At 42.2% G+C, this 21929-nt stretch overlaps 1 protein-coding gene and 1 long non-coding RNA gene across 4 annotated transcripts in view; both read right to left on the bottom strand.

The window, feature by feature from the left end:
* Positions 1–7151, bottom strand: part of LOC122145317 (LIM domain containing preferred translocation partner in lipoma) — an 81182-nt gene extending 74031 nt beyond the window's left edge. The window contains exon 1 of one of the 2 annotated variants that reach the window (XM_042758261.1): positions 6968–7151. The gene's annotated coding sequence lies outside the window, so the exon portion shown is untranslated. The remainder of the gene's footprint in view (positions 1–6967) is intronic. The other variant, XM_042758259.1, reaches the window with a different exon arrangement.
* Positions 7152–14794: 7643 nt separating this feature from the next.
* The window catches only part of LOC122145316, a 30207-nt gene continuing 23072 nt past the window's right edge, over positions 14795–21929 (bottom strand). Inside the window, exons 2-4 of one of the 2 annotated variants that reach the window (XR_006160262.1) lie at positions 16195–16296; positions 15975–16095; positions 14795–15879 (exon numbers count right to left, since the gene is read on the bottom strand). This is a non-coding gene — a long non-coding RNA (uncharacterized LOC122145316). Of the gene's footprint in view, positions 16096–16194; positions 16297–21929 lie in introns of both variants that reach the window. The other variant, XR_006160261.1, reaches the window with a different exon arrangement.

Genomic DNA, 21929 nt, shown 5'->3' with positions numbered 1-21929 from the left:
GAATAAAGAAGATCTGTAAAGTTGCAAAGACTAAAGTCTCAAATCCAAAGAGATATTCTTTATCAAAGTTTAGACTCGTCCACGGCCCCCTTGAAATGGCTCGTTCTAACACGCCCCCACATCTCAACGTCAGTATGTGGGAAGATTTGCATAACACCGCCCAGATGTTCACGCAAAGAAAGAAGGCGTACCTTTTATTCTCGTTGTAGTATTTTTGTTGCTGCCATGTCGTATAGACGATGTGTGTTTCACTGTGAAAGTGAAACTACTTTGTTTGGCCTTCCAAAAGAGTACGATATCTGCTTCGTCATGCCTGGAGCTGATCCGTGCTGGTCGCTGAGGAAATACATCAACTTTGAACTGTGGATTGCAGAATGGGCTTTCACCATGGACCCCGAGTCCAGACCCGGGTCGTCACATGTGGTTGCCGCAAGCACAAGGTACGCGCCTTCGTAGAATCCACCTCAAGCCGCCCGCCTCTTCTCACTCAAGCCGGCCACGGCTCAATCTAGGCCTCCAATCTCTGCTCACTCAAGGCCACGGTGTGACGCTGTTTCGTTGAGAAAGCGAAACTACTTTGTTTTTGCCATCCAAAAGAAGACACAACTAGAAATCATGTTTATATCACGTTTATAATGGGTTTTATGTTTATGTCTGATCCCTCCGGCCGGACAAGGCATCACAATATGTTAAGAGGCATAACATTTCCATCTCACGCTTGAGGTATTCGGCCAATCACAACGCGCTGGATAGCTGGCCAATCACAGCACACCTCGCTTTTCAGAGCGATGAGTCTTGTAAAAATCGACGCGTTTCAGAAGGCGGGGCATAGAGAAGAAACAATAATGTACAGTATGTGGAAAATAATGTTTTTTTTTAACTTTAAACCACAAACACATTTCATTGCACCAAATACACAAAATAATGTTCTTTTTTAGCAGCATCATAGAACCCTTTAATATAAGTGTATGTAAATTTATTTTTACTTAAGATGTTATCTGCAATGTTTATGGTCTTTTTAGGGCAGAATATGCACTATATTGAAATCATTTAGGTGGATGTGTCAGCTGCGCACTGCCGACACAGGTGACTGATCATAACACAAAATATATTTCTTTATGTATGTAATAATGCAGGAAATATTAAACATTAATATATATCTGTTATTTGTATCTGAAAATGATTCGGATATACAATACATATTACAATACAAGACTGTTACTATATTGCTCTATTGTATTGAGATTCAGAGCTTACCACACATCATCTTGGAAATAAAGCTTCATGTCTTTAAGTCCTTAGCATACACACTCAGTGTTATGTCTCTAAATACATTATAATGAGTGTATTTTTGTATGTCCTGAGGGAGCAATATCTATTTCAGACTCCTCAAGATTGCGGAAATTGTGTGGCATTGTAGCAGGAGTAGCCTAATGTGTTTAATTAAGTATTAATTTAACTGACGTTTAAATCATTAACTGCTAAAAAGAATGCTGTTAACAAAATCATTGTTAGAAAAACATTTGCAGTTACCATATTGTACGAATAATAAAACAACATAATTACATAAACCATGAACATACAAGGCGAATTAACATACTTACAAAGAATCAATCTTTATTCAGATTTCATGAACACTTTGTCATTTGCATATGTTGTGGATTTGTCCACCTATTTCCATCTGATATTCATCTATGGTAATGTATAGGACACGTAACTTTTTTATATGCAGGGGAAATTCCCGACATGCTCAGGAGGTTTGCATTATAAGAATGTACAGGGATACTTCCTTGGTTACTGCTGTAAACAAAGCAGCTCTGTGCTTATGAAACACTACTTTATGCATTACACAGAAGCAAGATGAAAAGAAAATACCATCCAATTTTCTGAAGACAGTCAGTCCCTCAGAGATCTCCAAACCAACTGTATCACGATTCGTTTAATATCTCAACCTACTTGAGTCATTGCATACTTGCAACTGGCTCGCCATGCATCATTTACATCCCTACATCTGAGCCATTCTGAGACACTGACATCATTGGCTGAATTCGTATAAATAAACACATATGCTGCGTCTGACATCGCATACTTCCCTACTATATAGTAGGTGAAAAACAGAATGTGAGGCGATAGTATTAGTAATTAGTATTAGTAATAGTATTCGAAAAACAGTAGGCGAAAAGTACCCAGATGACCTACTTCTTCTGCTTTCATTCTGAAGTGCACATTCGATGGACACTTTACTATCCCATGATGAGGCCACAGGAGAGGATGGCAGTGTAGCGACGCAACTGATGCTGGTAGGTCATGTGACAGTAACAACATAGCGGATGTATGGTAGTATGTCTGAATTTAATTCATGCTACCCATATTCATACTATATACATACTTTTTTAACGGTCGTTAAGTAAATTCAAACCCAAATGTAGTACCTACTCGGACATTATGCAATTTCGGACGTAATTCAAATTCAAAATTCACTCTGAAACCGGCAGCACTTATTTTTATTTCCCAGCAACCAGTCAAAATAAAAGCTAAATGGTTTACTGTTTAGCTCGAAGGTTACTGAAAAAGGTTTGAGTTGGTTCTTGTAAAGACTAAACCCAAGGAGGAACACCCAGATTTTTCATGTTTTTTCCAAATCATGTGGAGTAAAGAAAAATTAAAAATACTAATAATAAATAAATAAAATAAATAATAATAATAATAATAATAATAATAATAATAATAATAATAATAAATTTCTATGGTGCTAAAATCACCCTACTAAATCTAGAATGATTTGTTCTTTGTAAATATAGCTGTTCAATATTGTGAAAATTCCTGTATTTTCATATATATCGCAGATAAACAAAAAATATTGTGATGCCAGTTTTTTTTTTTTTTTTTATATATCATGAAGCCCTAGTACTTATGATGGCTGCAGTCATAAGGTATATGAATTCCACGATCAGAAAGTACAAATTACAACTTAAAAACTTAAAGTTTATGATGAAAACACTTTTCCAAAATGACATAACCCTTGCCTAGAGTCAAGGTAATACCTGCAAGCCTTTATTAAGAGGAGCTGGTATTTGGCAAAGACTACCAAAAGGCAGATACAGGCAATATATTTTTATTTGGTAGTTAACAGACAGTGGACCATAGGATAGTTGAAGGGTTCTGGAAAACCATCAATCCCAACTAGGACAAGAGGAAAGGCATTTAATCCACATAAATCGAGAAGGCCTGTCCGGCTGTGGTAATAAGCATACAACGCTCATGTTTCTAAATGCGTGTGAACACGTCTCAGCTGTCCTTCCTTTTATCAGCTCGCTCATTCTTCTTTCTATCACAGGCTAAAACACTCTCCTTTTTACGGCTGCAGGTGTCTTCTTAGCCTTGTATGCTAATGTGGCAATCTGTCTTTCTCGTTGCAAGCACTTGAAGGGGATGTGAGGAAGCTTGATTATCCAGAGTTCAGAGGAAGATCAAAGTCACAGTGCAGCTGAACTTTAAGTTGGGCAGTGTTCCTTATACTGCTGTGTCAATGAGTGCAGTGAGAAATGAGCAGAAGTCTGCTGTAAATCATAACCGCACAAGCAACCGCTGCATCATCCGTCTCGAGGTCCGGAGCCTGTTCCACACCACATCCTAAAGGACAATGTACACTCACTGTACACTCATTCATCCACCTCTCATCCTGCATGCCTGTTCCCTGTGTACTTAAACTACACAGATCCGTCCCCACTAATTATTGGAAACTGGAGTGCAACAGTGAAAAAAAAGAGTAGAGATGCAGCTGTTTTATCAGACTACTGAATTTGCCATCCAGGACTGAAACGCATTGCAAATCACAGCTTTGTTCAAAGCTTGTTCATTGAGCAAATTCAGCGTACGTGAGTTTCAGATGGAATGCATTAATGTCAGACTAATTTAAGCAAAATCTAATCTTATCCGGCTGTAGGCACAAGGCCGTAGTTAATCACAGCAGTGCTGAAATGCAGGATTGGGATATTGCTTTTGTACAATAGTTACAATTTTGTAGCTGTTTTTTCAGACAAAACATGGCTAGTTATTTCATTTATTTGTGTTCTACAAATAAAAAAAGTTTCAAAAGAACAAGGGATGCGTCATTATTAAAATTCTGGCTGATACCGATAAGCCAGTAATGACAAATAACTGATAAACGGCTGATATTCAAATTGTAAATATCTATTTTGTGAAAGAAAAAAAAAAAAGAGTAAAATAAAATAAATGCTACAATGCAACAAGTAAAATCTACAAACAAAAAAATTATAAAACAAAATAGCTTAAAATGCTAAAGGTAAAATTAGGAATAAAGACATTATAATTTAAAGTATTACAGATGGATAATCATTTAGAAATTTGCTAAATATTATTAAATTGTGTTATTATATATTAAATATGAGTAAATGCTAAATTGCAGAAGTGGTCAAAATGGAAACCGAAATGATCATCAAATATCCAATATTGACTGATGCCAGTTAAATAAAAATAAAAAAAAAAAAATAAAAAAAAAAAACATAAGCAAACTGAATTTTGACATAAGCAAAGCTGAATTTTCAGCAGCCATTGCTTACAGTCCACATTCTTCAGAGATCATTCTAATATGCTGATTTTGTGTTCAAGAACCTTTTTTTTTTTTTTTTTTTTTTGGCTACATATTTTTGTGAAAACCATTTTTTTTTTTTTCAGGATTCTTTGATTAATAGAAAGTTCAAATAAACAGTATTTTAATTAGAAATCTTTTGTAACATTAGAATTGTTTTTCTATCATAAGACAGAGTGGTTCTGTTCATAAATATTAGCTATTAAAGATATTAGCCCCTTTAAACAAATCATTCTAAATAATTACATTAAACATCCATTAAAAAGCATTCAGTCAGTGTTACTGCTTTGGAGTCTAGGTGGTCTTGATTCAACTGGTGGAGCGGATTGTTCATGTATTAACTGTTGTCCATATATGCTCACTACAATTGTTTTTGGTGTATTTATAACTTTCAGTTGTCACACTTGTTCCAGACAGCACCTGATCACAGAGTCTCCATAGCAACAGAAAGAGGCACAACACTTTTTTGATCCAACAGTAACCTACAGTAATACGGCAAAGTCAATATTCATAGAAAGTCTGCACTAATGGCAAAACGACAGTCGAAAGAGTGAGCATGGAAGACTAGGCTCAAAGGCAGGATTCATCTTTTAACTTTAAGCATCACTATCCTGTCAGACATGTCCTCTTTTTTAATTCCTGCTGTTGGGTGAGATGTAGTTAAAACTTTTTGGGGAGGCTGGGGTGGGGGATGGCAGAGATATTCAGTTTGATGGCTGTGAGGCCTTGATGTTATTGATTAGAGATTCATATCGAAGCAGAATTCTGAATGTCGTCTTTGTAAGGAAACAGATAAATATTTTAACACCTAGCAATTTTTTAAGATGAACAATGTCTGTATTCTAGACATTTTGGTTGAAATGGAGATATTTATCTGTTTCTGACAAGAAAATGTGTTCTTACTTTTATCTGCACACACAATAGAGAACAGTCTTCTATATTTGACTAAATGCTTGGATTATAGCATTGGATTCATATTTTACCAAAAGATAAATCATTACAAAAATCAAAACTGCATTTACTTTCAATAGTAAATAGAAACACATTCCATTTCAGCAATTAAACCCACAGATGACAGCTATGCTGAAAAAAACAACAACCATATTATCACTGTAGAGTTAGTTAACTGAAGTCTGATGATTTCAATAAGCAACTATAAATCTCAGAACTGAGAACAAATTGCATATTCAACTTCGAGCCACAAGATGGTCTAAAAACTGTCAATACTGAGCACAGCTTAACCACCTCCACATTGTGGTTTTATAAGCAGATGCAATAATCCAGAATGATGCTTTAACCATAAAGTGTATTTCTGCTTCAGCCTGTACTCAAATTACCATAGCCTTTCATGCTATGGTTTCGATAACACAAATATGAGTCTAAAACACATATTAAAATTCTTGAGACATGGAAAAAAATACATATCAAATATGTGTAAATGTGTTTTTTCCATTGCATTTCATTTGATTTTTCTCTCTATTTTATTAAAAATGCATTATCACTTACTACCTTTAAAAATCACCGGTTCTCAATATTTTATTATAGATTTAAACATATGTATATAATGTAAAATATATAATGACCTGAACAAAGGTGAGTTTTTTTTTTTAAATATGCATTAACACAAGTGTCTCTGCTCTGTCAACACTACAAGAATGAATGAATGAATGCTCTGTAAATTGCTTTAGATAAAAGCATCTGCATAATGCAAAACATTAACTTCCCACAACTTTTTATCTGCCTTTCAATGTAACAGATCACAAGTCAATGTAACAATCGTGCATTCCCTGTATTAACCGGTAAACGACTACACAAAGTGAATTACTGAACTCCGGTATAAGATGTACAGCATTACACTGCTATTTGAATTTAACAAGGCAAACAAAACACATGGCCAGCACTAATAATTCGTATCTGTCGCTCTTGTAAGCAGAAGCCACGTCTCTAAGCACTGATCCTCCAGACCCTTCAGCCTGTTTACTTCCGCATTCTTCAAAAGAAACACAACAGCGCAAGAATGTTGTCGGTATAACAACACGATCAGTTTCAGAAGTTCATATGCAACAAGTATCTACTAATCGTGTTCAAAGTACGCCGACACCTTCTACATGTTCGCTCCAATGTTTCGGCTGCGGGGCAAATACACGAAACAAAGTTCGCCCCCCTCCTTTCTGGCAATCCCACGCCCTCCATTTCAACAGCACAACTCGAATCTCTCAAATAAGAACATATACTTGTCAAATATAGTTCGAGCTGTAGAACTCGAGCGCAGAAACACCGCTGCGTTATCCTGGGCCTGCGATCGGCGTTTCAGCGCGTGGAGCCGCCCCTCGCAAGCGTGAATAGTTCTCTTACCTTGCTTTCTAAGAATCACAGAGTTTCAAATCCCCACTTAAAGTGAAACTTCTTTTTCCCAAATCTGGGAGAGTAACAGGCAGTGACGTCAGAGGACGAAATTCCAGCCGGCAGCACACACACTTACACACAGTCACTGAAATTTGCCCATGTATGGCAGTCTCAGCCAGCACTCATGCAATATCTCTTCCTCATAACGGCTGTATTTATCTTATTGTGCAAACAGTGTAAGAACTGGGATTATTCATCATATATGTTGGATGACCGTTTATTAAGGCCTGGACATTGTCCTCTTTGTGTCTGCTGCAATCTTTAAATTTAAGGCATCAATGTTACATTTTGTTACAAATAATATAATTAAATGCTTTATTTGATTCATTCAGTCATATATATATATATATATATATATTATATATATATATATATATATATATATATATATATATATATATATATATATATATATGTATTAATGGAAAGCGAGGCTGCTGTTGCACAGGGGAGTTGTAACAAGAGCTTTATTTAACCATAAGATTTTGATTGACAAGTCCAATTACATAAATGTATTTTGACATTTTCGGAGTGGTTTGATATGTTTATGCTGAACACAGTCTTTAAATAGAATAATAATGAGTTATACTAATATAGATGCACTTATATTTTTATTATACTGAATAAAAATGCATAATGAAATTTTATGCACACACACACATACAAAAATAAATAAATAAATAAATAAAAATAAATAAATTGCTACTTTTTTTTTTTTTACAAAGTTAAGCCTGCAAATGTCTAAACCAAAGAAAGAAACAGAACATTTCAAATGTCACCATCGTCATCTTCAAGTGAATGATCACTTTTCTTTGAGTACGACTGCATTTTCTGCATCTGAGGGCTCGCAATTCAGACACTGTGGTCTTTGAAAACTGCTTCATCGGGGTCTGTGAAAGGAAAAATAGTTAATCAGTGGTTTTGAGTGGTGTTTTTGAAAATCGTATGTATTATAATTTGCATAGATATGCATTAGAATTTCTTTAGGCCTGTTTACACCTGGTCACTTCATGCATTTTCTCTGGTGTAAACAGGCCCTTTGACTGTTCTCAGTTTACCTTTCAAAGCTTGGATTATATCCACATCAATGTCTGACACAAGAAGAGCCCCAACATCTCTTTATTTATTGCAACTTTTTAAATTTCTCTGAAAAACCTATACTTGGCTGTTTAATGGCCACTGTGACAACAGTGCGCAAATGGGCCAAAACTGTCAATGCAATTCTAAGGGAGAGCAGCATGTTTACTCATCAGCTAGAAATAATACTAATCCAGACGTGTACGTAACAGTAATTCAGTAATATACCTCACAGATAAGACTATGATCTGTTTAGTCTAATCTTCTTTCACACTTCACTCAACAGGACACTTGACTCTCTCAGACGCGGCCTACCCTTCAACACCCGCCAACACTCAACCACATACTGCAGTTTGCATTCAAATCTGAAAGTTTGCATGTTCAGCTGTCAATGCAAATATCATAGCAGTGCTCTGGTTCTGCATTTTTATTTCTGTGTGCTAGGGAATGTACCAAAATAGATTTGAATGATGATGACAGTGGTGTCCGCACACTCTAAAGGTAACAGTTTGAGATAAACCTCATCGTCTTCTGAATAGCATGGTTCATTCAGACGTCTGCCAGAATAGTTTAAATGTAGTCATTTTGAATCCTACAAAAGATAAACAAGATCAAGCTGTAGAACAGGTCTAGTGCAACTAGAGGGGTTTTGTGGGTATGACAGCATCTGGCGGGAATTTAATGAGGGTCTCTTGGTTGTCTACAGCATTGGTTCTCAACCACATTCCTGGAGGACCCCCATCACTGCACATTTTGCATGTCTCCTTAACCAAACACACCTGATTCATGTCACCTGCTCACAGACTTGAAATGGGTGTGTCAGACAAAGGAGACATGCAAAATGTGCAGTGTTGGGGGTCCTCCAGGAATGTGGTTGAGAACCACTTGTCTACAGAAATGGCGTTTCGGTAGGATGAAAATAGACTTGTGTTTTACCACACTACAAAACCTGAGTCAAAAAAGTAAAGTCTCGCCGCAAAATATACCCCAAATTCTCATACTGTAAATTCAGGGAATTCAGTGAAATTGACATAGTTTCTATTTTGGCTGTTTTGGCAATGATTGGCATTCCATTGTTACCAAAAAGAATATCATAAATCATCATAATTGGAATGAGACTTGTGATTAGAAATATTGTCAGGCAAAGACACTGGCGGCCTGTTATTTCTTGTATTTAGCTAGTGGAAGCGCTGTTACTTAAGGGTCTTATCTATCTCTTCATCATAGTGACTCATAAATATTCACACTTGAGTTCATGATATGGAGTTATTTCACAGTATTTGACAGACAAGTTTTTGTTGTGAACATAACTAGCATCCAAGTGAAAGTTATGACTAGCATTAGCAAACTTGCGGTGATCAAGTTCAAGGTCATATTAATGTAAGAACAATAAAATGCATTTAATTGCTTCTGCTTGTATTACTCTCATTATTCTCAGTCATTCTCATTCAAGCCACTTAAATATAAATAGTGGCTGCTAAACTAATAAATGAATACATTTATATGGTTAAGTAAAGGTTCTGTTAAGATCTAATCTTACCTTAATATATGTATGTATATATATATATATATATATATATATATATATATATATATATATATATATATATATATATATATATATATATATATATTGTGACACGTGTCCCGAGCTCTCGTCAGCGTCGCCCTGGAAACGGAGCAGGCACACCTGCACCTGCTCATCATGGGCTGAGCAGCCACACCTGTGCCCCATCAGCCGCTGCTCTCATAAGCCCTGCAAACCAGCACAGAGGTGAGAGATGTCTCCACAAGACTCGGCTAAAACTTGTCTTTCCCTTTGCCCGCAGAGAGCAGCGTGTGACCGCCAGCCCCACCAATCACGGGAGAGCACGACCCCACACTGCACCAGCGCACCAACAGCCAAGACGCCGAGCACTGAGCACCAAACCGCCTCACAGCAACGCCTATCACCACCCGTCCTATTAATAAAATCCACCCTTCGGGGAACTTACCCTCCTTCTTGAGTCGTGTCCTCCTTCACCCCGCCACACTGGTGGAGAATGCGGGCAGGACAGTTAAGAGGACACCGACGATCCCACCCCGCACCGCGTGCTACGAATTGGACTGGTTTGGATTGGTTTTTTGTTTTTTCCCCCACGTTCCTTACCTCACGTATTTTCTCTGGTTCCCCAGGTGGCGCTCCTCCCCCAACGATGAAAGAGCTGTTGAAATGCCTCACCGAGGTGAGCATCCGCCAGCAGCAAATCGTGGAGCACATGGCCGCCCGGCAGGGGGAAACCGAACGTGAGTTGGCCGCGCTCCGCCTCGCCACAGCCCCGCGAACTCCGCTAACTAGCGACTTACCTGACCCCCGTGTCCAGGCAACCCAGCTGCTGCCCCGGATGACGGCCCACGATGATGTGACGATGTATCTCCAGATGTTTGAGACCGTAGCCACTCGGGAGGCGTGGCCCAAGGAGGAATGGGCGCGCATCGTGGCACCGCTGCTCACGGGAGAGGCTCAGCGAGCGTACTTCGCGCTTCCCCCGGAACAAAGCACCTTCTACGAAGATTTACGGAAGGAGATCCTAGGACGGATGGGGTTGTCTCCGATCAGCGCGGCCCAGCTGTTTAATGAGTGGACCTTCTACCCTCGGCAGCCGGCCCGGGTCCAAGCCGCTAGCCTCTCCCGTTTGGCCCAACACTGGTTGCTGGCCGGGGGTCCCACCGTACACCAGGTAGCGGAGCGTGTTGTGGTCGACCGCCTCTTACGTGCTCTTCCCCGCCCGTTGCGGCAGGCCGCCGGCATGTGGAACCCGGCCAATGTGGATGAACTCGTCGAGGCCATAGAGCTGGCGGAGGCCACCCAACACCGGGAGGTAGAGGAGAGAGCGCCGCCGTTTCCCCGGAGGGTGGTCCAGGAGCGACGCACGCCGGAGGGCACCCAGCGTCCGGTGATCAGGCCGGCGGTTCCCGGCCCACAGGATGAGCCCATGCCCACGGAAGCTCCCAGCTCCCTAGGACGACCTTGGCTGGCGGGCTGCGCCGTGCACACCGAAAACGGTGGACGTGCGGAAGTAAAAATAAACGGCCGCCCGTTCCTCGCCCTTCTGGACTCCGGCAGTGCGGTCAGTCTGGTCAGGACATCGATACTACCTATACTAACCTGTGTGCACGGCGACACCAGAGAAGTGCCTGCGCGGCGAGTCACCATCGTGGCGCTGATCGGCGCGTGGCCCATAGACGTCGGGCTCGTCCGAGACCTACCCGTACCGGTCCTACTGGGAAGGGACTGGCCAGGGTTCGACCGCCTATTCGCCACCGTCACCCAGCCCGCCAGCCCAGCCGGGAACTGCCCAACCAAGAAGCCCAGCAGGAGAGTCCGAAGACGTCCCGTGCTGATGGCCTCCGACAGCCCCAGGGGTGGTGAGTCGCCCCGTCCTCCTCCTAACCTCTACTTTGACTTATTTCAGCAGGTGACCGGGGCCGGGGGTTTCTCCAGGGAGCAGCACGAGGACGATCGCCTCAAACACTGCTGGGCTCAGGTGAGGGTGGCCGAAGGAAAGGAGCTCCAGCCGGCACCCCACCCAACACCCCACTTTATAGTGGAAAATGGCCTGCTCTACTGCGTCGCCCAGCGGCAGGGGGAGGAGAAAACCTTGCTGGTGGTCCCGCGCAGCAAGACGGAGGCGGTGATCGAGATCGCCCATGCTCATCCAATGGCAGCCACACTGGGAGCCCAAAATACGGTCCAGCGCCTCCGTGACCGGTTTCCACTGGCTGCTGGTGGTCCCGCGCAGCAAGACGGAGTGCCAGGCCTGCCCAACGTGCCAATGGACGTCGCCTCGGACCCCTCCCCCCAGCCCGCTGATACCGCTGCCCATCATAGAGGTGCCCTTCGAGCGGATCGGGATGGATTTGGTGGGGCCACTGCCGAAGTCTGCCCGGGGGCACGAACACATCCTCGTCATTGTGGACTATGCCACCCGGTATCCTGAGGCCATCCCCCTCCGTAAAGCCACCACGAAGGCCATAGCCCAGGAGCTATTCACCCTATTCAGCCGGGTCGGCATCCCCTCCCAGATCCTGACAGACCAGGGGACCCCCTTCATGTCCCGGATGATGGCTGACGTTTGCAAGCTCCTCAAGGTCCAACAACTCCGCACCACGGTGTACCACCCCCAGACCGACGGGCTCGTCGAGCGGTTCAACCAGACCCTCAAGCAGATGCTGCGCCGATTGTCGGGCGATTTAATACGGGACTGGGACCAGATGCTCCCCTACGTGCTCTTCGGCATTCGCGAGATCCCTCAGGCCTCCACGGGCTTCACCCCGTTTGAACTGCTCTTCGGCCGACAGCCCCGCGGTCTGCTCGACGTTGCCCGAGAGGCCTGGGAACAACAGCCAGCGGTACACCGGACCACCATCGAACACGTGCGTGAGATGAGGGAACGGATCGACAAAGTAATGCCCATCGTTCGGGAACACCTTGTCCGGGCGCAGCAGGCGCAGCAACGGCATTACAACCGGGCGGCCCAACCACGGGAGTTCCAGCGAGGAGACCACATCCTGGTGCTGGTGCCCACGGCCGCCTGCAAGTTCTTGGCCACCTGGCAGGGTCCCTACACCGTTACGGAAAAGGTTGGCCCCGTTACGTACCGGGTACGGCAGCCAGGTAGAAGAAGGGAGGATCAACTGTACCATATTAATCTGCTGAAGCGCTGGGTCGGGACAGGGCCCCAGCTCTCCGCCTACACCAGCTCGACTCCCGTGGTTGTCGATATGGACCCCCAACTCTCCGCCGCCCAGAAGTCGGAGCTGCAGCACCTGGTCAGTCAGTTTCCGGATGTGTTCTCCCCCCAGCCTGGGCGGACCCATGTCTTGGAGCACGATGTCCGCACACCACCGGGGACCATCGTCCGGCAGCGGCCTTACCGTGTCCCGGAGGCTCGGCGACACGCCATCGAGGAGGAGGTACAGGAGATGCTGAGGTTAGGGGTAATTGAACCATCACGCAGCCCATGGTCCAGCCCCATCGTCATGGTTCCGAAGCCTGACGGCACCCTCCGCTTCTGTAACGACTTCCGCCGCCTGAACGAGGTCTCGGAGTTCGACTGTTACCCCATGCCGACGAGTTACTGGACCGATTGGGAAGGGCCCGGTTCATCTCCACTCTCGACCTTACAAAGGGCTACTGGCAGGTCCCCTTGACAGATCAGGCGAAACCGAAAACGGCCTTTTCTACCCCAAGTGGCCACTGGCAGTACCGGGTCCTTCCCTTCGGCCTACACGGGGCCCCGGCCACCTTCCAACGGCTGATGGACGTCCTCCTCCGGCCGCACCAGGCCTACGCGGCTGCCTACCTGGATGATGTCATTATACACTCGGAGACTTGGGAAGACCATCTGGAGCGGCTGCGGAAGGTGCTGACGGAACTACGCCAGGCTGGCCTGACCGCCAACCCCCGGAAGTGTCATCTGGCCCTTGCTGAAGCCAAATACTTGGGGTACCAGGTGGGCCGCGGCCTCATCAGACCTCAAGAGAAGAAGGTGGCAGCTATCCTCTCCGCGCCACGGCCCACCTCCAAAACACAGGTGCGGGCCTTTTTGGGGTTGGCGGGGTATTACCGCTGCTTTATCCCTAACTTCTCCTCCTTAGCTTCTCCCCTGACAGACCTGACCAGGAAGGGGCAGCCGGAGAAGGTCTCGTGGACCTCCGAGACGGAAGCGGCATTCCACCGGATCAAGGCGGCCCTCACCACGGAACCGGTCCTCCGTGCCCCCGACTTCAACCGCCCCTTCCTGCTGCAGACTGATGCGTCAGACACCGGGTTGGGAGCCGTCCTCTCGCAGGGCCACGACGGTGAGGAACACCCGGTGATGTTCATCAACCGAAAGCTGACCCCTGCAGAACAGTGGTACACGACGGTAGAGAGGGAAGCGTTGGCCGTCAAGTTGGCAGTCCTGGAGCTCAGGTACTACCTCCTCGGCCGCCACTTCACCCTCCTGACCGACCATGCCCCCCTGCAGTGGATGGCCCGGGCTAAGGAGACCAACGCCAGGGTGACGCGGTGGTTCCTGGCGCTCCAGGACTTCAACTTCACCATACAACACTGAGCAGGGACGGCCAACGCCAACGCCAATGCCGACGGCCTCTCCCGCCTGTGGTCAGCTTTCACAGGTCTGTCAGCCTCCACTCCCCACCCTCCCCCGATCTCCCCGCTTCTCCAGAGGACTAGGACGACGCTTGGGGGGGGGGGGGGGGTGTGACACGTCTCCCGAGCTCTAGTCAGCGTCACCCTGGAAACGGAGCAGGCACACCTGCACCTGCTCATCACGGGCTGAGCGGCCACACCTGTGCCCCATCAGCCGCTGCTCTCATAAGCCCTGCAAACCAGTACAGAGGTGAGAGATGTCTCCACAAGACTCGGCTAAAACTTGTCTTTCCCTTTGCCCACAGAGAGCAGCGTGTGACCGCCAGCCCCACCAACCACGGGAGAGCACGGCCCCACACTGCACCAGCGCACCGACAGCCAAGATGCCGAGCACTGAGCACCAAAGCGCCTCACAGCAACGCCTATCACCACCCCTCCTATTTAATAAAATCCACCCTTCGGGGAACTTACCCTCCTTCTTGAGTCGTGTCCTCCTTCACCCCACCACAATACCCTCCTTCTTGGGTAGTTAGATAGATAGATAGATAGATAGATAGATAGATAGATAGATAGATAGATAGATAGATAGACAGATAGATAGATATTGTATGAAATTTAGAAGTAGAAAGGCTGAATTAGTATTTTATTGAAAAACAAACATCTATAATCTTTGTTTTATTTATTACTTAATTTTACACTTTACAACTAAATAGAGAGAGAGAGAGAGGGACAAAGGCACTGTAAAAATGTGACTTTAATGTGACCTTTCAAAAAAAGAAAAAAGGATTAAATGTAATAAAAATCAAACCCTGGGACATAAATATGCCCATACTGCAAGAGACACCTGCAGAGTACGTCTATATCTCTTCAACAAATGAAAACAAATCATCAATTCATCAACAGGCTGATCAAAAGGTGAAAAGCAGGAGTAAACAATTTAGACAGAAATATGCAACTAAGTTTCTCTGTATGCGTATAAAATCAGCACTGATGACTATAAGTGAAATCCCTGACTTGAAACACTATGTCGACTCGCTTCAGAGGTTGTCTACAACTGATTAACTTGTGCTGCAAGCACTTTGTAAACTGTTTTGCACACCATGCATGAAAAACAGAGGCAGAAAGAACACCACCAGAAGATCAAGCGCTGAGATAAATCAGACGATTGTGCCTTGTTTTGCCGTGACTGGTTCTGCATCCCCCGGTGTGCAGGTTCCAGGGCACGTTGAAAAGGTAATCTCATTTGTACTGTGTGACAGCTTATTTGCAACTTTGCTTACTGGCAATTTCCTAATGGGCCCCATGAGTAGTGTCTGGCTCCCTCTGCTTCTTCTTTCCTTCTCTCTCACTTGCTCTCACACAAATTTGATCAAAAAGACACTCTAAAACAAATCTGAAAACAATTACCATTGCCCCAGCATGAAATCCCTGTGTTTTCCAGATGTCAGTCAACTGGCAATTAATGTTTTTGCCTATAAATAAATCCAACACTTTAAGTAAACAGAATTTCTACAAGTATGAGAAGGGACGAGTTCCAGAAAAGCAATGTTTTGCTTTTTTGAGCCATATTACTACATGCAACAAGCTGAAATGAGACGTCTGCACTCCAAAAAGAGGACTACAGCGATACAGCAAGAGAGCAGATGTGCTGAAAGACAAAAAGACAAAAGAAAAAAAACACAAATACAAAAACAGTTTCAGTACTTGTTAAGAATACAAGCGACAATCTATCTTTTATATCACCTCTTGACATGAGGCTAACGCTCCCAGCGTCGGATATCCTGTTGTACACACAAAACGTTAGGGCCGACGCACTCTTCTTCCCGCACCACTTCCTCTGTTGCATGAGATAAACCTCAAGCAGCTGTGGAGGAAAGAGAGAACATGTTTTAGAATGTCAGCGTGACAGTGACCTGCTTCGCAGCAGGCTGACCGTGACAGAAACAGAATAAACCTACTTTACCTTTTAAAGCTCACAAACTCAAAGCCGCACACAAGATTTCAGTCCTCGAGGAAAAAGGAAATTCTTAGAGTGGATTCGTAGGCCTCTCATACATCTTTAATGCTGTCAAATAGCAAAGATGGTTTCAGGAAATGTCAAGAATGACAAAGGCAACCGTGCTGTATTTTCTCTGTATTTTAATGTAAAAATCCCACAGCTATGGTGAAGCTAAACCGGTTAATGTGCAGGTGCTCATTCAACTAAATCCAGTGTTGTTCTTAAATTATTTATCATAATATGTCCGGTACGAAAGCATGTTACCACAAGACGATGTGCATATTTTCACCAAACTGCTGCTAAGGTGGATTAAGAGGCTGGAACACACAACTAAAAAAAACAACCTTCCTTTCAATTCAAATAGAGATGCTAAGTCGAACACAACAGGCCTATCGTTTGCCAGACATTAGCATCAAAAGGCAAGTGTAAGAAAAGGTAGAAGGCCCACAAACCAAGCACAAAACCCATATCCTCAAGCAACTAATCAAACAACTGCACATGTACTGTTGATCTAAACCCAAGATTACACAAGATAATGAACTCTAATTTGAGTGTTTAAGCATGTAAATATTCATCAGGATAGCAGAAGCAGATACAAGCCTGCGGCCGTGGCTTTTGATTCTAAGCACAGAACAGAAGAACTGGTGTTTGCTTTGGAGACACTAAGAGAATTATATTTTTTCAAGCATGGCAAAGAAAGTTGCATTTACCGTGCAAAGTCAGGACCTTTATCAAATCAATTTCTGGGCATGAAAGTTGCAGAATGCTTTTATTTGTTTGCCTCATTCTGACAGAAGGCAAATTAGAATAACAGATAAACTGCATAGAGTTCTCTGGCAATAAAACAGATCAAATGTCTAAATATGACTTTCAAGACTTTAAACTACAGGCACAATCCAGTCTATTTCAGTAATATATTGCATTTTCAATTCATTAGACTTATGAGTCATCTAACATAAAGTAGTTCATAATATAAGAAAAATAAATAATTTCACTTTATATATATTATATATAGCTTGCTTATATATGTATATATATATTCATAGATTGCACACATGTTAGCAATTAAGCAATTACAATTACAACTTAGGACAGTAAAGAGACCTTTCTAAATAAAACAGCAGAAGAAAGATGCCCAGGGTCCCTGATCACCTATGTAAACATACCATAGTCCTTCTGCAGGGAGGCATGAGGACTGCAGATGTGGCCAGGGCAATGTCCATAATGTAAGACGCCTTAGACCATGCTACAGTGAGACAAGAAAAACAGCTGACCACATATAACCATGTGTTCCCCCAGACGTGTCCAAGAACTTGTAAGTGCCTTGGTGGAAGTGTGGAGTAACGTCTCACAGCCCAGAACTGGCTAATCTGGTGCAGTCCATGAGGATGAGACTTACTGTAGTACTTAAATCAGATACTGACTACAACTTTTAATACTGAAATGCTGCACAGGGTTGGCTCTGTACTATACGCCAGTCAATAAGGTGTCTATAAAAAGAAAAAAAAAGTACTAGAACTCAAAATAATTGAAAGTAATGTATGAAGTCTGCTTAGAAAACTAGTGTAACTGTAAGTTTGGCTCTGTTAGTGTGGCCTATAAAAGAGTTGGAAGGAGAAAATGGCCAAAAAAAAGTCTGAGGAAAAACCCTGAATAACTGCATTTGACATGCTTGTTGCAATGAAAAGCTGAATGTGGTTTCGCTGCATGTAAAAAGAGGCAGCAAATGTAGCAGGTAGAGTGAGACACTGAGCTGATGAGACAGTGTGTCTGGCAGTTTGTCTCTCCTTACCTTCTTTCAGCACATTACTCCATTTATATTATACTCACCTGAGTGATTTTACCACACAAATCTATGAAGAGTTGGTCCTGGATATTGCGAGGAAAACAAGACAGCGCATAAACCAAGTGAAGCCTTTAAATTTTGTAGGATAGAGACTGTGGGGTCGCAAATGGCCTTCTGGTGATGAGATAAGGTCATTTGTTTCACTGTCAGATTCAATTTTCTCAACAACAAAAAATAATTGATGGGGTTCCGCAAGCAGGATTTGTGTTTTTGAGAAGTTTCTGAGCATTTCTAGTCGTAATCTTACTAAAAAATATAACAATGTAACAACTTTGGTAAATTTTGAATCTTTTTATGCACTATGCAATGTTTCAGTCTTCAGTCTTAACAGTTAATGATAAACAAACTTAGCTTACTGTCCTCAATGGAGGCTCAAACCCGAGTTCATTGCAGTTCTACATAGAGGGAGATTCACAGAAATAGAGGAGGAGATAGGGAGGTAGAAGGACTGAATGATTAGGCTCCTCCCTAACCTATGTTTGGAGCTTCATTTATTGATGTCCCTACCATCAGCTCAATTTTGGGTGAATGATCCCTTTAATTGAAATAGATCAGTAAAAGGCATAAAATACATTACATGGTGTCACTAAAAAAGTTCACGTACAATGCTGAAGCAAAGTCCCATTACCATAAGCTGACAAACTCATTACTGTATGATTTGATAAAGGTCATTGGTAACAGTCTGCCAAACCTTCTGTCTGAGACCCGAGACTCAGAGGGAGGAGCGCCACCCACTTGCCCTGTGTGATGTGAAGTGAACACCCAGGCATGTGGGAGTGTTTATGACAGCACTAATTAGTGTCTCTAAACTTGCAGTGCGCACACACAACATCTACATAAGGAGTTAAAATATTTAAAAGATGGTGTTTATAATAAGACACCTCAGAATTGAAAGAACCACAAAAGTCTCTCAGCTATGCCTGGACAAAAAGAGGGGATAAAAAGCAAACTACTTTATCGGGAGCAGAACAAATTGACTGCTGTTGTCTAGGTTCAACCATCTCTCTCATTACAACTGTGCTGAAGAAAATAGTTTTCTGCAAACTGGATGGCATGGCACAAATCACCAAATGACTTTTAATATGGCGCAATTGTGACTCTGCACTTTTCCAGTAACCTTTGTTCTGGAAGTACTTTGCCCGTTCATTTTCCCATTTCCACAAGGCATTCAAGACTTGATTTTAATTATAACATTACAACATGCAATTCAAAGCAAATAAAAAGTGCTTGAAATCTGAATGAATCACTGCAAATTACATTAATTAGAAATGATGATACAATATAAAACTATTGGCTATAAATAATTGCTTATAATTATGAAATACCACATCTGAAGTAGGTATTAGTGTCACAAAATACAAAAATCTGATCTATGAGAATGTAGGAATAATAACAATTTGTAATACATTTTATGGGGGTTATTGGAGCTTAACTGCCGCAACTGTAGCGGCAAGTTTTCGGATTAGTGGAGCTGCAGCAGGATTGTGGAAAATGTAGTATTTCACAGTGAAATCTTTTCAAATAAACAAAACATTTAAAAGCATATAATACCACTTAACAACCTCAAAGATCATGGTAGGTCTGTCTCGAAATGTTTATATGTCATCAATAAAAGTCAATAGGTATAAAGCAATAGGATTTTTTTTTTTCGCTCTAGAAAGCAACAAAGGAATTTAGAACTCTCTGAAAATCTATTGCAAGTATCTGTGGCAATTTCTTCAAAAAGAAAAAGAAAATCTATTCATGTCATTTTGTCTTTTAAATACTAACATCAAAGGCTCACTGACTGACATATTTTTTACGCCTAACATACAGAATCCAGAACACCCACATACACACCATGTTCATTATACATGTATAATTATTTGATGTAACATTCAGTCACAAGAGTAAATCTAAAGAAATGGGTCAGATATTCAAGAATTATTAACACAAGGCATAAATACACACGCATTCATCCAAAAAGTGGCGTCTAGAGAAAATGCATTAATCTCAAAATGATTAAAAAAAAGGCACACATTTATACAAAATACAAAAATATGGTAGAACATCAGGACATCAATAATATCCAGAACATCAGATGCGTAAGAGATACAGGCAGCTGTCAGAACACATTTTGACGCGAGCCTTGTTTTTTGATACCTTAAGCACTTCTGGAAACATCTCTGAACTTTCAACCTCAAATGTTAAATGTATGTGTGTCTCTGCTAGCACGCAGTCATACAGACTTTCTCACTGAAAGCATGAGAGCACTTTCTGTAAGGCTTTAAAAGTGTTTGGACACAATGTCTTGGCATTTTTGTAAGCTCATAGTGTAAATGTGTGACGTCACATGCAAGCACCATCCGATTTATTTTCATCTCAATATCAATCACACATAAAGGAAAGTGGTATGAAGATATTTTTTGTCTTTTTAGACATGTTCCTGAAGCTCAAACAGTAAAGCATGGCACTGGCAACACCAAGATCATGGGTTCAATTCTTATGTATGAACTGATCAAACAAATACCTTGAATACAATGTACAGTAAGTTGGACAAAAGCATCTGCTAAATACATAAATGGTATAATTTACTTTTAATTATAACTTTTATTAAGAACCTTATATTGCTAAATTATGCAATGCCTAACCAAGTATAAATCATAAAGCTGCAAAATTAACTAATAAATGTAAACATAAAATATTTTATATTTATCTATTTATAGACCTCTGCCCTAGCGTACCTTCAGGGAACCCTGCAGGTTACAGACCCCCCGGCTTAGAATAATGGCCTTTTGTTTTGCAGTACTTAAAGGCAGTGTCTTTAAGATGTTGGAAAGGTGACACTAAAGTGATTTTTCACCTAAAAATGAAACTCTTGTCATTATTTACTCGCCTTCATGTCATTCCAAACCCACATTACTTTTTTCTTTCTTTCATGGAATACAGAAGAAGATATTTAGAGATGCTCTCTTCCATTAAATTAATGAAAATGGGTTGGGACCAGTGAATGTCAAGCTCCATAAAGGACCAAAAAAGTACCATAAATATGGTCCATATATTCTCTATATTCCAAATCTTCTTAAGGCATACAATTGGATATTAGTCATTATTCAAAGAGCTTTGGTCACCTCTCACATTCATTTAATGGAAAAGAGCAGCATGAACTTTGCTTTCAATAACTATTTTTGTGTTCCACAGAAGAGAGAGAAAAACCACACTGCTTGAGGCTTGAGGGTGAGAAAATGATGGCACAATTTCTTTTTTGAGTGAACCACTTTTAAAGTGTTGTACAGTTATTGTCCATTTTCAATCCAATGCAGTCAAGATGCTTGTTGTGAATAGCAGGGGTGAAGAAATGTGACATCTGGAGTGATGTAATATCAGCTTCCATTGCTAGAAGAGTTATAAAGAGCAATATCCAGCTCTGTGGATTGAGATGAGCTTAGGTGGATTAATGCTAGAGGACACTGAAATGTTTGTTGTATAAAAGCTCAGTTTATACAACAATGTGTTACAGCTGTATATGAAAGACTGTAATCTAGCAGATCTAGAAGAGCTGCTCCATATTAATGGGAATATCGCAAGGTCTAGCGTTCATGCAACTCAATGAGATTTCAGACTTTACCTCGGAGAGAGAGAGAGAGCGAAAGAAAAGGAGAGACTGGGATTACTAGGATAACTTAATCTGTAGGGTTCCCCCCTCCACACTAAAAAAATAAATAAAGCACGCCCCTTAATTTTAGCATTCAAGGAAAATGTACCAAGCAAGCGCACACCAAACAATGTACGCTAGATCACTGTTGGCCTATCAGCTTAGAGTGCCACTGATGCCCTGTGGACCTCTTCTGTAGCGCTGAGCACGCTCAGTCAA

The sequence above is a fragment of the Cyprinus carpio genome, chromosome A6 (assembly GCF_018340385.1).
Source record: "Cyprinus carpio isolate SPL01 chromosome A6, ASM1834038v1, whole genome shotgun sequence".
Lineage (NCBI taxonomy): Eukaryota > Metazoa > Chordata > Actinopteri > Cypriniformes > Cyprinidae > Cyprinus > Cyprinus carpio.
This window is presented reverse-complemented; position numbering and strand designations above follow the sequence as displayed.